Raw genomic sequence first — 14,956 nt, forward strand, 5'->3', positions numbered from 1 at the left:
TGGATGCCTTTCTTGAAAAGTATAATATTACCGGTTATATATACTAGATTCCTTGATAGGGCGTTGATCTAGGGAACTAGTCTGATTGCCGTATGTGGAGTCAGGAAGGAATTTTTTTCCCCAATGTGGAGCTTAGTGTTGCCACATGTTTTTTTTTGCCTTCCTCTGGATCAACATGTTAGGCTATGGGTTGAACTAGATGGACTTAGTCTTCCTTCAACCTTAAAAACTATGTTACGATGTTACTATTATATTCTATTGAGGACCATGGGGAGTGCATGATTGTCTATGGAGGACCAAGGGGGGTGCATTATATTCTATGGAGGACCATGGTGAGTGCATGATATCATATGAAGGACCATTGGGAGTGTATGATATTCTATGGAGGACCATGGGGAATGCATAATATTCTATGGAGGACCATGGGGAACACATTATATTCTATGGAGGATCATGGGGAGTGCATGTTGTTCTATGGAGGACCATGGAAAGTGCATGATATTTTATGGAGGACCATAGGTAGTGCATTATATTCTATGGAGGACCATGGGGAGTGCATGATATTCTATGTAGTGCATTATACTATATGGAGGATTATAGGGAGTGCAGAATACTATATGCAGTACTATGGGACGTGCAGAATACTATATGGAGGATTATTGGGGGCGCATTATACCATATGGAGGACTATATGGGGCCCACTATACTATATGGAAGGCTATGTGGGGGCCATTATAATATTTGGAGAGCAATGTGGGGGCCAATATAATATTTGCAGGGCTATGTGGGGGCCATTATACTAAATGCAAGCAATTATACAGTATGAGGTTTTTGTGGAGTCCATCATACTGTTTGGACCATTATATTGTATGAAGGGCTAGTGCGGGCCATTATACAGTGTGGAGAGGTGTGAAGCCATTATACTGTATGTAGGCACATTATACTGCATGGAGGGCTGTGGGGGGTCACATTTGGGGGATCATACTGTGTTGGGGTCAACATACTTTGCCTTGGAAGTTGAAGTGGGGTACAGTAGGGTCATTATACTGTACTTGTGTGGCACCCCAGGAGTCTGGTTGCCACAGTGGCATTGCCTCCCTCACAAGGGGTGATGCCATGCCTGGAAGCAAGGAGGGGTCCCCTAATCAGGTTTACTAGCATACAACACTTTCTGGGCTCCAGACCAGCAAGGGGAGCTCCTCCTCTTAGCAACTGGAATCTGGAGGCAGGGTTAGCAAGAGTTAGTGAGAGGAGTTGAATACAGGACAGCGACGAGGAAAGACCTGGGGAGTGGAGCTGCACGGCAGTTCACCCCAGAGAGGAGCGTAGAAGAACCGGATACCGGAGTTCGAGGTTGTGGGGCACGGAAGGCCCAGCAGCAGAAACCGGAGGGCAGGAGACTGCAGGTCTCCTGGCCCCATCAGACGCCCGGAGGCTCAGCCGCACCTAGGGCCCAGCACCGCCACGTGGGAGCGACACCCCAGGAAGGCCCGAGCTGTCTGCCATACGGGTGAGCACAAAGACGTTTTACTCAGGGACGAGGGCCACAGCACAGCTAAAAGCAGCAGGGCCAAAATGATTAGCGCAAAGGGAAGGCCTCCAACTTCACCTGGCAAGGTGGATTCCAAACTTGCTTCCAGGCCACCCGGACCTCTACTGCCAGCTAGTACCCGTACCCCGGTCTGCCTAACCACCGCAAGTAATGATAAGAGGAAACCGCCATTAAGTTGTGGACTGATTATTAACTGTGCCATCCCCTGCACTACCCTGCACAGCAACATCTATAACGTCACCATTTCCTGCCCTGGAGCTAAGCTCTGCCTTTGGAGAGCTGAACCAACTCTGCTGCGTCATCATCAGCTCCAGAGGATCTGCACCGCAGCGGCGGCTCCATATAGCCTCATACCACAGGTGGCGACACGAACATTTAGATAAAAACTATAATCCCCTTTCAATAATCCCCCTTTTATTGACCGCCCTGGGTCACGGACTGGGTCACGGCCACTGTGACATCCCCTGCACCGACCAGACCGGCACCGAGTACCCCACGGCCCAGGGGGCGCGTCACATGTGGAGGCTAATGTGGAGCAATTCACCATGGGGGTATCATACTGTGTTTGGGGGACACTTTTGTTGGCATCATACTTTATGGTGGCAATGATAGAGAAATCTAGGACTTCAGCAGGAGTAAAATTACTTGGGAAAGGCTGCAAAGTTGTGAGATATGCTCGTCTGTGACCTCAACAAATATTTATTTCTTTTTTTTTGGAGGGGGGGGGGCAATTAGAACTTCTGCTATGGGGTTCCATGATTTCTCTGTATGCCCCTGCCTCTACATAAAAATATCTGTCCATACTCTGTCCATCTTAATGAGCTATAACCACTACACTCTGCCATTATCAACTATAACCAAAACACCGTCCACCCCTTTGAACCATGGCCTATACCATGGCTGTCCCCTCGCCACTGTTTTTCCTTCCACTCTCTAGATCTCCACACTGTCCCCCCACCAGGCTAGCCTCTCTGCATACCGCGTTTTGATTTCACGCCGCCCCCTCTCCATATTCATTCTGTATCCACTCTTCACATTATGCTCTCATACTGCCCACCACGTTGTCCTCTTCAAACTGTACTCCCTCCTCACACTGTCCCCCTACACGATATGATGGTCACCACAGTAGACCAATATACACTATGATGTTCACCACAGCACCCCATACAGTATCATGGCCCACCAGTAACTGATACAGTAAAATGGCCACATGGCCCCCTTATATAGATTATAATGACCCCCCCACTGAACCCCACACCTTATGATATCCATCACAGCACCCTCAGTATACAGTATGATTTAAGTCACAGCCTCCTATACAGTATGGTCAATAGTCCCCAATACAATATACTCACCACTGACTCCAGTATGTCCCCTACAGTCCCCTATACAGTGTGATCACTACAGCCTCTTTTACAGTATGATGCCCCCCACAGTTCCCAGTATAATTTCTCCCACAGTCTCCCACATAATATGATATCCTCACAGCACCTCTTGTGATCCATGGCTCAGGTATAGTTTCCCCCATATGAAATGAAAAGAGATCCTCATATATCACAAAAAGTCCCTAACAAACATATATATAGATAGATCGATCGATAAATAGATAGATAGATATATCTCTATATATATAGAGATATATATATATATATATATAGATATATCTATATACAGAGAAATGAGGGGAATACTAATAATCACTATATACATATATATATATATACAGTACAGACCAAAAGTTTGGACACACCTTCTCATTTAACGATTTTTCTGTATTTTCATGACTATGAAAATTGTACATTCACACTGAAGGCATCAAAACTATGAATTAACACATGTGGAATTATACACTTAACAAAAAAGTGTGAAACAACTGAAAATATATCTTATATTCTAGGTTCTTCAAAGTAGCCACATTTTGCTTTGATGACTGCTTTGCACACTCTTGGCACAGCGGGAGACCGCACGGCGCCACCTATACACAGCGGGAGGCCGCACGGCGCCACCTATACACAGCGGGACGCCGCACGGCGCCATCTATACACAGTGAGAACCCACTCGACGCCATTTATACACAGCGGAAGGCCGCACGGCGCCATCTATACCCAGCAGGAGGCCGCACGGCGCCACCTATACACAGCGGGAGGCCGCACGGCGCCATCTATACACAGTGGGAGGCCGCACGGCGCCATCTATACACAGCAGGAGGCCGCACTGTGCCACCTATACACAGCGGGAGGCCGCACGGCGCCATCTATACACATCGGGAGGCCTCACGGCGCCATCTATACACAGCAGGAGGCCGCACGATGCCATCTATACACAGCGGGAGGCCGCACGGCGCCATCTATACACAGCAGGAGGCCGCACGGCGCCACCTATACACAGCGGGAGGCCGCACGGCGCCATCTATGCAAAGTGGGAGGCCGCACGATGTCATCTATACACAGCAGGGGGCTGCACGGTGCCATCTATACACAGCGGGAGGCCGCACGATGCCATCTATACACATCAGGGAGCTGCACGGCGCCATCTATACACAGCGGGAGGCCGCACGGCGCCCCCCCCTAGAGACAGCAGGAAGCCGCACGGCGCCATCTATACTCACCAGGAGGCCGCACGCAGTCACGCACGCACACAAACATATACAGACATATACATACACGCATAAACACATTTGAAACACAAAAATACATATACAGTAAATAGACATCACACAATGATATCTCACACACACACACACACATAGACGCACATACACATACACACACACACACACACACACATACACACACACACTCACCATCCCCCGGCTCGGCTCCAGTCCTCCTGGCTCCTGCTCCTCTCCGGTGGTAAGTAGCAGTGCAGGCCGGGCGCGCACTGCGTGACGTCACAGCTAGGAGACACGGCTGCGCACAGGGCTGTGTCTCCTAGCAGTGACGCGGCCGGGCCAGCACAGGGAAGTTAACTGCTGCAGTGCTGGCCCGGCCGAAGAAGAAGCAGCGGTCGTGCGCTGCTGCTAGGGGAGTGGTCCGGGGGCACCCCCCCCGCCACTGTATGCCGGTATGTGCTGCGGCGCCACACATATAATGAGGACAATGTGGCCATAGACACCCCGGAGCCCCGGGCCCCCTGAAGGCTCGGGGCCCCGGGCCGTAGCCCAGATCGTCCTCATTATAATCCGCCTATGTGCATGGGGTCTGAGAGCCACATGTTGATCATGAGCTAGCAGCTGGGAAAAAAATATCAACATGGGGGCTACCACATTAGTTCTTCCTGAAATCTGACCCTAGCTGGGGTCACTGGGTTTTCCCACTAGGCCGCAAATTCATCTGAGAAAGCTCGTTGAACCCTTCCGCTCCCCAACCGGCCCCCTTCCCACCTGTTGTCCTAACCCAGGCCACCCCCCATTCCATATGTTATAACTGTAACTACCTTGTGTGTATCTGGTTCTGATTGTCCCTTCCAGTCTGTTCAGTGTGAACAGAGCCCTGTCCTCTCTGTTCTGCCTTGTTCACCGCTCTGGCGGTTTCGCTCTGCTCTGCCTTGCTCACCGCTCCGGCGGTTCCTCTCTGCTCAGCCTTGCTCACCGCTCCGGCGGTTTCTTCCTGCTCTGCCTTGCTCACCGCTCCGGTGGTTCCTTCCTGCTCTGCCTTGCTCACCGCTCCGGCGGTTTCTTCCTGCTCTGCCTTGCTCACCGCTCCGGTGGTTCCTTCCTGCTCTGCCTTGCTCACCGCTCCGGCGGTTCCTTCCTGCTCTGCCTTGCTCACCGCTCCGGCAGTTCCTTCCTGCTCTGCCTTGCTCACCGCTCCTGTGGTTCCTTCCTTCTCTGCCTTGCTCACTGCTCCGGCGGTTCCTCTCTGCTCGGCCTTGCTCACTGCTCCGGCGGTTCCTTCCTGCTCTGCCTTGCTCACCGCTCCGGCGGTCCCTTCCTGCTCTGCCTTGCTCACGGCTCCGGAGGTTCCTCTCTGCTCAACCTTGCTCCCCGCTCCGGCGGTTCCTTCCTGCTCTGCCTTGCTCAGCGCTCCGGCGGTTCCTCTCTGCTCAGCCTTGCTCACCGCTCCGGCGGTTCCTTCCTGCTCTGCTTTGCTCACCGCTCCAGCGGTTCCTTCCTGCTCTGCCTTGCTGACTGCTCTGGCAGTTCCTCTCTGCTCAGCCTTGCTCACCGCTCCAGCGGTTCCTTCCTGCTCTGCCTTGCTCACCGCTCCGGCGGTTCCACTCTGCTCTGCCTTGCTCACCGTTCTGGCGGTTCCTCTCTGCTCTTTCTTGCTCACCACTTCGGCGGTTCCTCTATGCTCCGCCTTGCTCACCGCTCCGGCGGTTCCTCTCTGCTCTGCCTTGCCCACCGCTCCAGCGGTTCCTCTCTGCTCTGCTTGTCTACAGCATCTGCGGTTCTGTTCCTGAATCCCAGTCTGTACTGGACCCTATCCAGCCTGCGCTCCAACCTGCTAGTGCCTCCCTGTCTGCACTCCAGCCGTGCTTGCCAGTATCCTCCTGCCTTCTCTCCAGCCGTGCCTGCCAATACCCACCTGTCTGTATGCCAGCCTAACCTGCTTGTTCCTGCATTCCCCAGTGTGGGTCAACAGTTGTGACCGGGGTCTGATGTGGAGTCGCACCTGGTGCCTCTGCTCGGTTCCTTCTTGGTTCACGGAGTCGTTAGCCGCCGTGCGACCTTGGTTGGATCGGGTAGATACTTAGTTACTCCCCTCCAGGCACTCCTCGGTTCATGGTACAGTGGGATCACTAATCACGCTCACGCCAGTCAGTCCGGGCGCGAGCATAACAGATGGGTGCATGAAAATCGAAGGCCACTAGTGTGTTCAAAGTGCCCTGCTATGTTTTTCATGCACCCTGCTATATACCCTGCCTGTCTGTCTGCCTATATATTCTGCCTGCCTGACGTTTAATTGAGAACTGTTCCCATTGATTTGGGCAATTTTTGACCTTCTGCAGACCGCCGAGAAAAATGCTCGAGTTTCCCATAGACTTACATTGGGCTCGTTGCTCGGGTTGAGCACCCGAGTATTCCAATGTGCTCGACCCGAGCTTCGAGCACCAGAGCATTTTAGTGCTCGCTTATCACTAGTCTTGAGCGCAAGTGCTCGCTACTTGAGTTTGTATCAGGTACTCAGGTATGCACCATGTTTCAAGGGTGCTCGAGTGACATGCTCGAGTCCCCGCCCGCATGTTTCACGGTTATTAGACACCCAAAAAAAAAACATGCGGGGATCGCTCGTGCATGGCAGGCAATCCCCGCTAGTTTTTTTTGGCCGCGAAGCATATGGGGTGGAGATTCGAGCATGTCACTCGAGCACCCACGATACTCAATGCATACCCGAGCACCCAATGCAAACTCAAGTAGCGAGCACTTGCGCTCAACACTAGTTGCCATATCGTCATCTTTTTGTTTTTTACTTTTGAAAAAAATCCCAACCCTAACCCTAGCCCAACCCTAACCCCAACCCCAACCCTAACCCTAGCCCAACCTCAACCCTAACCCCAACCCTAACCCCAACCCCAACCCTAACCCTAACCCTAGCCCAACCCTAAGCCTAGCCCAACCCTAGCCCAACCCTAACTCCAACCCTAACCCTAGCACAACCCTAACCCGAGAGTTTATTTTTTACGCCATTCCTCGTGTGGTAGAAGTGATTAGTCGACCTCATTCTTTGGGTCGGAGCGACTACAGAGATACCAGAATCATATCGGGTTTTTATGATTGACAGCTGTCACACACTAAAAGACGCATTTTTTTTGTAAAATCTAGTTTTTGCATCACCATATTTTGAGAGCTATAATTTTCCCATATTTAGGCCGACAGAGTCATGTGATGGCTTGTTTTTTGTGGGATGAGTTGACGTTTTTATTGGTGCCATTTTCAGGCACGTGACATTTTTTGATCACTTTCTATTCCGATTTTTGGGAGGCAGAATAAACAAAAACCAACAATTCAGGATTAGTTTTTTTTTAATTTTTTTATTCTGCTCGGCGTGTGGTAAAATTGATAAGGTAGCTTTATTCTTCGGGTCAGTACGTTTACAGCGGTACCACATTTATATTGTTTTTCTATGTTTTGGCGCTTTTACATAATAAAAGCAATTTTATAGAAAAAAATATTTTTTTGCAACGTTTTATTTTGAGAGCTATAACTTTTTTATTTTTCGGCTGATGGAGCTGTATAGCAGCTTGTTTTTTGCAGGACAAGATGACGTTTTCAGCGGTACCATTTTTATTTATATTCGTCTTTTTGATCGTGTGTTATTCCATTTTTTGTTTGGCGGTAGCCTTGTTTTTTTCTTCGCTTTTTTTTTTTTTACCGTGTTCACTGAAGGGGTTAACTAGCGGGACAATTTTATAGGTCAGGTTGTTCTGGACGAATAAATATGTGTACTTTTATTGTTTTTTTTTTTCATAATAATATTTATTGATGGGTACATTATATTTTTATTTTTGGTGGATAATTTTTTTTTAATATTTTTACAAAAAAAATTTTTTTTTTTTTCACTTTCTGACAGTTTTTTTTACTTTTATACTTTGTGCCACTATGGGATTTTCACTTTTTTTATTCTGATCGCCTGCATAGCACAGGAATGGAGCACCATCCCTGTGCTATACAGGCTGTCAGCGCTGCACAGGGAGAAGATAGTTTGGTCATTCAGTGCGCATGACCAAAAAAATCTTCCTGCTGTCTGGTGACCCAGATGTTGTCATGATGACATCGGGTCGTCATGGCAACATCCGGGAAGCCACGGCAGACAGCGTTGGAGGCCGGAAGAGGAGGTGAGTATTGCGATCACCTCCCCTTAGCCACCGCAATGCTGCGATCGACTTCGATCTCAGCATTGCGGGGGTTAATGTGCCGGGAGCGGTGCGGGACCGCTCAATGCGCATAGCATCGGGTGTCAGCTGTGACAATCAGCTGACACCCGGCAGCGATCGCGCCCGCACAGCCTGTGTGCGCGCGCGATCGCAATGACGTATTAATACGAGTCAGGCTCTTAAAGCCCAGGGCACAGATGCGTATTAATACATCTTGGGCTTTAAAGAGGTTAAATAAAAGAAATATACTGTTGTTCCGCCTGTTTCTCTGCTGTTGCATTCTGGTGCCTACTTATACTGTCATATTACATAGCAAAAATCTGCTGACAGACTCCCTTTAAAAAATGCATTTTTTTTATTTTATAAAATGACTCTTAAATTCTTCTCTTCATACTGTAAACCTTAACAGATTGAGTTAATAATAATTAGAGATGAGCAAATCTTTTGAAATTGAAATTCACAATTTATTAACAAATTTTCCAAAAAAATTAAATACTGCAAAGCTTCTAATTGCCTGGTAAGATACGTGTACGACACTCTGAGGTCTCCTAGAAGTTTATTGAACCCTTTTTGAGCTTTTTAACGCAAACCTTATTACTGTCCAAGTAATCTCAACTAGTGTTGAGCGAGCACTAAAATGCTCGAGTGCTCGAAGCTCGGGCCGAGCTCACCGTAATACTCGGGTGCTCGACCCGAGCAACAAGCCCAATGTTAGTCTATGGGAGACCCGAGCATTTTTGCGGCAGCACCCCCGGCAGTCTGTAGAAAGCCTAAAAAGTTCCCAAAATGATAGTGATAGTGCTGAAATGACATGGGGACAGCATGGGGATCGCCCCAGGAAGCATTTCTGACCCCCAGGTCACTGCTGTCAACAACGTGGTCAGAGATATCAAGCCACTTTTACGGGCTTACAATAAAACGTTCAAAAATGAAACTGAAACTGTTTTCCTGTGAAATATGTTAAGCAACATCCTTTCTGGGTAAAGACTTGTGTATAAGGTAAAATAAATAACCGAAAACAAAAATACTCCTCCACACCTTGGGCTATGTTCACAAGCAGCATTTTTTATGCGTTTTTGCACTTTTGTATTGCTTTCTACTGTGACAAATGCATTCACCGGGAAATGTAATTTTAACATTTTACAACCTTATCTGGGCATGTGCTGTGTGACACATGCATACAGTGCTGAAAAGACATGGGGACAGCATGGGGAAGACCCCTGGAAGCATCTCTGACACCCAGGTCACTGCCTAAAACTGTGCCCATCAGAAGTGATCCTTTCCGTATCAGAAGATGCAGACTTGCAGCTATACCCGTGCAAGTCCTTGTACCAGGGCAGTGTTCAATTGTACCTCCCCCATTCCTTGCAATGCAAGCGCAAGTATGCAGCCTGCCACCCGCCCACCCCCAGGCTGCAATACCATACTGCTTGCTTGCACTTGAAATTGGGCCTTTTTGGCATGTGGAGGCGGAATCTGGCCACCACGTCATGGCTGCTTTCGGGGGCCTGGTATCCATACTCAGTCCCCAGCCGCCCGGCGGCCGGGTGTCCATACTCGGTCCCCAGCCGACCCTTTTGTCCCGGTGCACCCTATACACAAGCGTGCATACCAAAACATTACCTGTGCCCTCCCCAGTGCATTTAGTGGGAAGGACAGCCTATTCCACTGTAGTGTGTGCACGCCAACCCCCTGCTCATGGCACATGCGAAGATGGCTCCCGCCCTGCACCTGTCATTGCAGACTTGCAATTATCCCCATTCAAGTTCTTGTCCCAAGGCAGTTTTCAATTGTACCTCCCCCATTCCTTGCAATGCAAGCGCAAGTATGCAGCCTGCCACCCACCCACCCCCAGGCTGCAATACCATACTGCTTGCTTGCTTGCACTTGAAATTGGGCCTTTTAGGCATGTGGAGGCGGAATCTGGCCACCACGTCATGGCTGCGTCGGCGGCCTGGTATCCATTCTCAGTCCCCAGCCGCCCGGCGGCCGGGTGTCCACGCTTGGTTCCCAGCCGCCAGAGGGCGACCGGGTGTCCATACTCGATCCCCAGCCGCCCCTATTTGTCCCGGTGCGCCTTATACACAAGCGCGCATACCAAAACATTACCTGTGCCCTCCCCAGTGCATTTAGTGGGAAGGACAGCCTAACCACAAACACGTGGACAAGTGAATGTGGCCAGGGATGGTCCATCTCACTGATGCCTTCACACTGGGTTAATATTGTGGAAGCCGGGACACAGTTGGACACTGGGATGCAACACATCCTCCAGACATAGAGGATTGTGGGTCCTGGGTCAATCAGGCTTCAACACAAAGTTCAGAAGGTAGACAGCAGCAAAGGTTGGCCTCCTACACAACAAGTAAATTATTCATGATCATGAGGCCATCTATCGCCTTAGCTTTCTGTTCCTTGGAATGCAAGCGCATGTATGTAGTAGCGGCTAGGCCTGAGGTGGTCAGCGTTTTGGCGCATATCCTACCTCCTCCGAGGATTGCTGGATGTTTTCCTGCTACTATCCCAGTTCTATGACTCCCGTTAAAACAAAGCTTCAGGTGATGAATGATGGATGAGGGGGTGGCAAAGGAGAAAGAGCAGGAGGAACAGGGACCATTCACATCAATATCAGGCCAGTCAACCACACATGTCTTGTAGGATATGTTTCTGTACCAAAAGGAGCTGGTCGGCTACACAGTTATAGGGCATACAGTGAGTGCAATGCCTACAAAAAATTTCGAGGCACTCCAATGGCCCTTGGAAGTGACATGGAGGTCAGAGGGCCTTAACTAAACCGTTTTTTCCATTTATAGCAACTGGGTCTCCTGTACACTGTTGGCCTAAGCAGTGAATGGAAGGCTTTCCAAAAATTATGAGGAACTGCAATACCCCTTGAAACAGACGTCGATTACAGCGTACGTAAAACCTTCTACCCATATTTTGGAGTGGTCTCCCTTAGTGTTCGCCTATGCATTGAAAAGCAAAAGCTGACTAAAATTAGGAGGAAATGCAATGCCCGTTGGAAGAGTCGTGGAGGTTAGAGGTAATTAAAAACAACATTTCAATGCCCCTTGGAAGAGCTGTGGAGTTCAGAGTGGTTTAACAAGACGGTTTTAACGCCCCTTAGAAGAGACGTGGAGGTCACTGTAGCTTAACAAGATGGTTTTAATGCCACTTGGAAGAGACGTGGAGTTCAGAGTGGTTTAACAAGACGGTTTTAATGCCCCTTGGAAGAGACGTGGAGGTCACAGTAGCTTAACAAGACAGTTTTAATGCCCCTTGGAAAAGACGTGGAGGTCACAGTGGAATAAAAAGACAATATCAATGACTCTTGGAAGAGTGGTGGAGGTCACAGTGGAATAAAAAGACAATATCAATGCCCCTTGGAAGAGTGGTGGAGGTCCCAGTGGAATAAAAAGACAATATCAATGACCCTTGAAAGAGAGGTGGAGGTCACAGTAGCTTAACAAGATGATTTTAATGCCCCTTGGAAGAGACGTGGCGTTCAGAGAGGTTTAACAAGACGGTTTTAATGCCCCTTGGAAGAGGCATGGAGGTCACAGTGGAATAAAAAGACAATATCAATGCCCCTTGGAAGAGACGTGGAGGTCCCAGTGGAATAAAAAGACAATATCAATGACCCTTGGAAGAGACGTGGGGGTCACAGTAGCTTAACAAGATGATTTTAATGCCCCTTACAAGAGCCATGCAGTACAGCATAATAAAAACATTATTCCCGTTATTGGGGATTGGGTCTCCCATAGTCTTTGCCTATGCCTTCCAAGCAAAAGCTGCCAAAAATTAGGACGGAGGAACTTGCATTGTCCCTTACAAGAGCCATGCAGTACAGCATATTAAAAACATTATTTTCATTAGTGGGGAGTGGGTCTCCCACAGTCTTTGTCTATGCCTTCCAAGCAAAAGCTGTCAAAAATTAGGACGGAGGAACTTGCAATGCCCCTTACAAGAGCCATACAGTACAGCATATTAAAAACATTATTCCCATTATTGGGGAGTGGGTCTCCCATAGTCTTTTTCTATGCCTTCCAAGCAAAAGCTGCCAAAAATTAGGACGGAGTTACTTGCAATGCCCCTTACAAGAGCCATGCAGTACAGCATATTAAAAACGTCATTCCCATTATTGGGGAGTGGGTCTCCCATAGTCTTTTCCTATGCCTTCCAAGCAAAATATGCCAAAAATTAGGATGGAGGAGCTTGCAATGCCCCTTACAAGAGCCATGCAGTACAGCATATTAAAAACATTATTCCCATTATTGGGGAGTGGGTCTCCCATAGTCTTTGCCTATGCATTCCAAGCAAAAGCTGCCAAAAATTAGGATGGAGGAACTTGCAATGCCCCTTACAAGAGCCATGCAGCACAGCATATTAAAATCATTATTCCCATTATTGTGGGAGTGGGTCTCCCATAGTCTTTGCCTATTCCTTACAAGCAAAAGCTGCCAAAAATTAGTACAGAGGAACTTGCAATGCCCCTTACAAGAGCCATGCAGTACAGCATATTAAAAACATTATTCTCATTATTAGGGAGTGGGTCTCCCATAGTCTTTGCCTATGCCCTCCAAGCAAAAGCTGCCAAAAATTAGGACGGAGGAACTTGCAATGCTGGCAACACGGACCACGGTCACCCTGGTGGTATAGTGGTGGTGGAGGCTGAGGATAAGGAGAAGAGCAAAAAACAGTCGAAATGAGGAAGCGTATACCCATGTTTGAGTGTGAAGCGGTGCATGGGAATACACCTCCCAAATTATCACAGTGGATTTGACTTTATGTTACTCTGCTGTCATTTGGTGGTGATGAGAAGTCTGGCCCAATCCAGCCCTTGTTCATTTTGATAAGGGTCAGTTCATCAGCATTGTCAGTTGACAGGCGAGTGCGCTTATCAGTTATAATTCCCCCAGCGGCACTAAAAACACGCTCCGATAACACGCTAGCAGCAGGGCAGGCCAGGACCTCCAAGGCGTACAGAGCGAGTTCATTCATAGTGTCCAGCTTGGATACCCAATAATTAAAAGGCACAGAGGAATCACGGAGGATGCTGGTACGGTCGGCAAGGTAGTCCCTCACCATCTTTTGAAACTTTCCACTCCTTGTGAGAGTACCCCACGCCTCAGGGCCTGTAAGCTGGGCGGGTCTCAGAAAACTGTCCCAGAACGTTGACAGTGTTCCCCTGCCTCGGCTGGATTGGAGTTGCGTCTCTCTCGCATGTATGCCTTGGTTGGGCAACGAACTGTGACCTCTGCCGCTAGCATGTTCAGATGAGAATTTTTTTAACAGTTCTGCAGCAAGGACCTTCTGGTACTGCCCCATTTTTGTAGACCTCTCCACCTCAAGAGTAAGTGAGTGAAAGTTCTCCTTGTAGCGGGGGTCTAAAAGTGTCACCAACCAGTAATGACTGTCACCCAACATTTTGACAACGCGAGGGTCACGGTCAAGGCAGCGTAACATAAAGTCAGCCATGCGTGCCAGACTGTTAAAGGGCAAGACTTCAGTGTCCTCACCAAGATGACAACTGACCACGCTCTCCTCCTCCTCCTCCTCCCCCCTGTCCTCAGGCCACCCACGCTGAACCGACGGTATGACAGTTGTACAAGTACTACCATCTACAGCGCATGATACCAGCTCCTGTTCTTCCTCCTCCTCCTCCTCTCCCTCATTGTCACCCAATGCACGTTGGGATGAGAAGAGGCTGTGCTGTGTGTGATCGCCCGCTACGGCTTTTTGATCCATCTCATCATACTCTGGCTGCAAGGACTCCTCTTTAATTCTCCGCAGAGAGCGTTGCAAAAGACAGACAAGTGGTATGCTGACGCTAATGATGGCGTCATCGCCACTAACCATCTTGGTGGACTCCTCAAAGTTTGTCAGGATGGTACATATGTCAGACATCCAGGTCCACTCCAGAGGTCTTATGTGTGGAGTCTGACCTGAATATAAATGGCCTTGTTGCAGCTGGTACTCCACAACTGCTCTCTTCTGCTTGTTACGCTCGCGCCTGGACTGACTGGCGTGAGCATGATTTGTGATCCCACTGTACCATGAACCGAGGAGTGCCTGGAGGGGTGTAACTAAGTATCAACCCGATCCGACCAAGGTCGCACGGCGGCTTAGTTGACTCTGTGGACCAAGGAGGAACCGAACCGAGCAGAGGGACCAGGTGCGACTCCAGGTCAGACCCCGGTCACAGTTGTTGACCCACACCGGGGAATGCAGGAACAGGCAGGTTAGACTGGCATACAGGAAGGTGGGTATTGGCAAGTACGGCTGGTATGCAGACAGGTGGGTACTGGCAAGTACGGCTGGTATGCAGACAGGTGGGCACAGGCAAGCATGGCTGGTATGCAGACAGGTGGGAACTGGCAAGCACGGTTGGTATGCTGACAGGGAGATACTGGCAAGCACGGCTGGAGTGCAGACAGGGAGGTACTAGAAGGTTGGAGCGCAGGCTGGATAGGGTCCAGTAAAGACTGGGAGACAGGTAGAGAGCCGCAGATGCAGTAGACAAGCAGAGTAAAGTGAAACCGCCGGAGCGGAGGACAAGGCAGAGCAGAGAGGAACCGCTGGTGCGGT

The sequence above is a fragment of the Phyllobates terribilis genome, unplaced genomic scaffold (genome assembly GCF_046119375.1).
Source record: "Phyllobates terribilis strain yellow unplaced genomic scaffold, ASM4611937v1 Scaffold_3__8_contigs__length_932513732, whole genome shotgun sequence".
Classification (NCBI taxonomy): Eukaryota; Metazoa; Chordata; class Amphibia; order Anura; family Dendrobatidae; genus Phyllobates; species Phyllobates terribilis.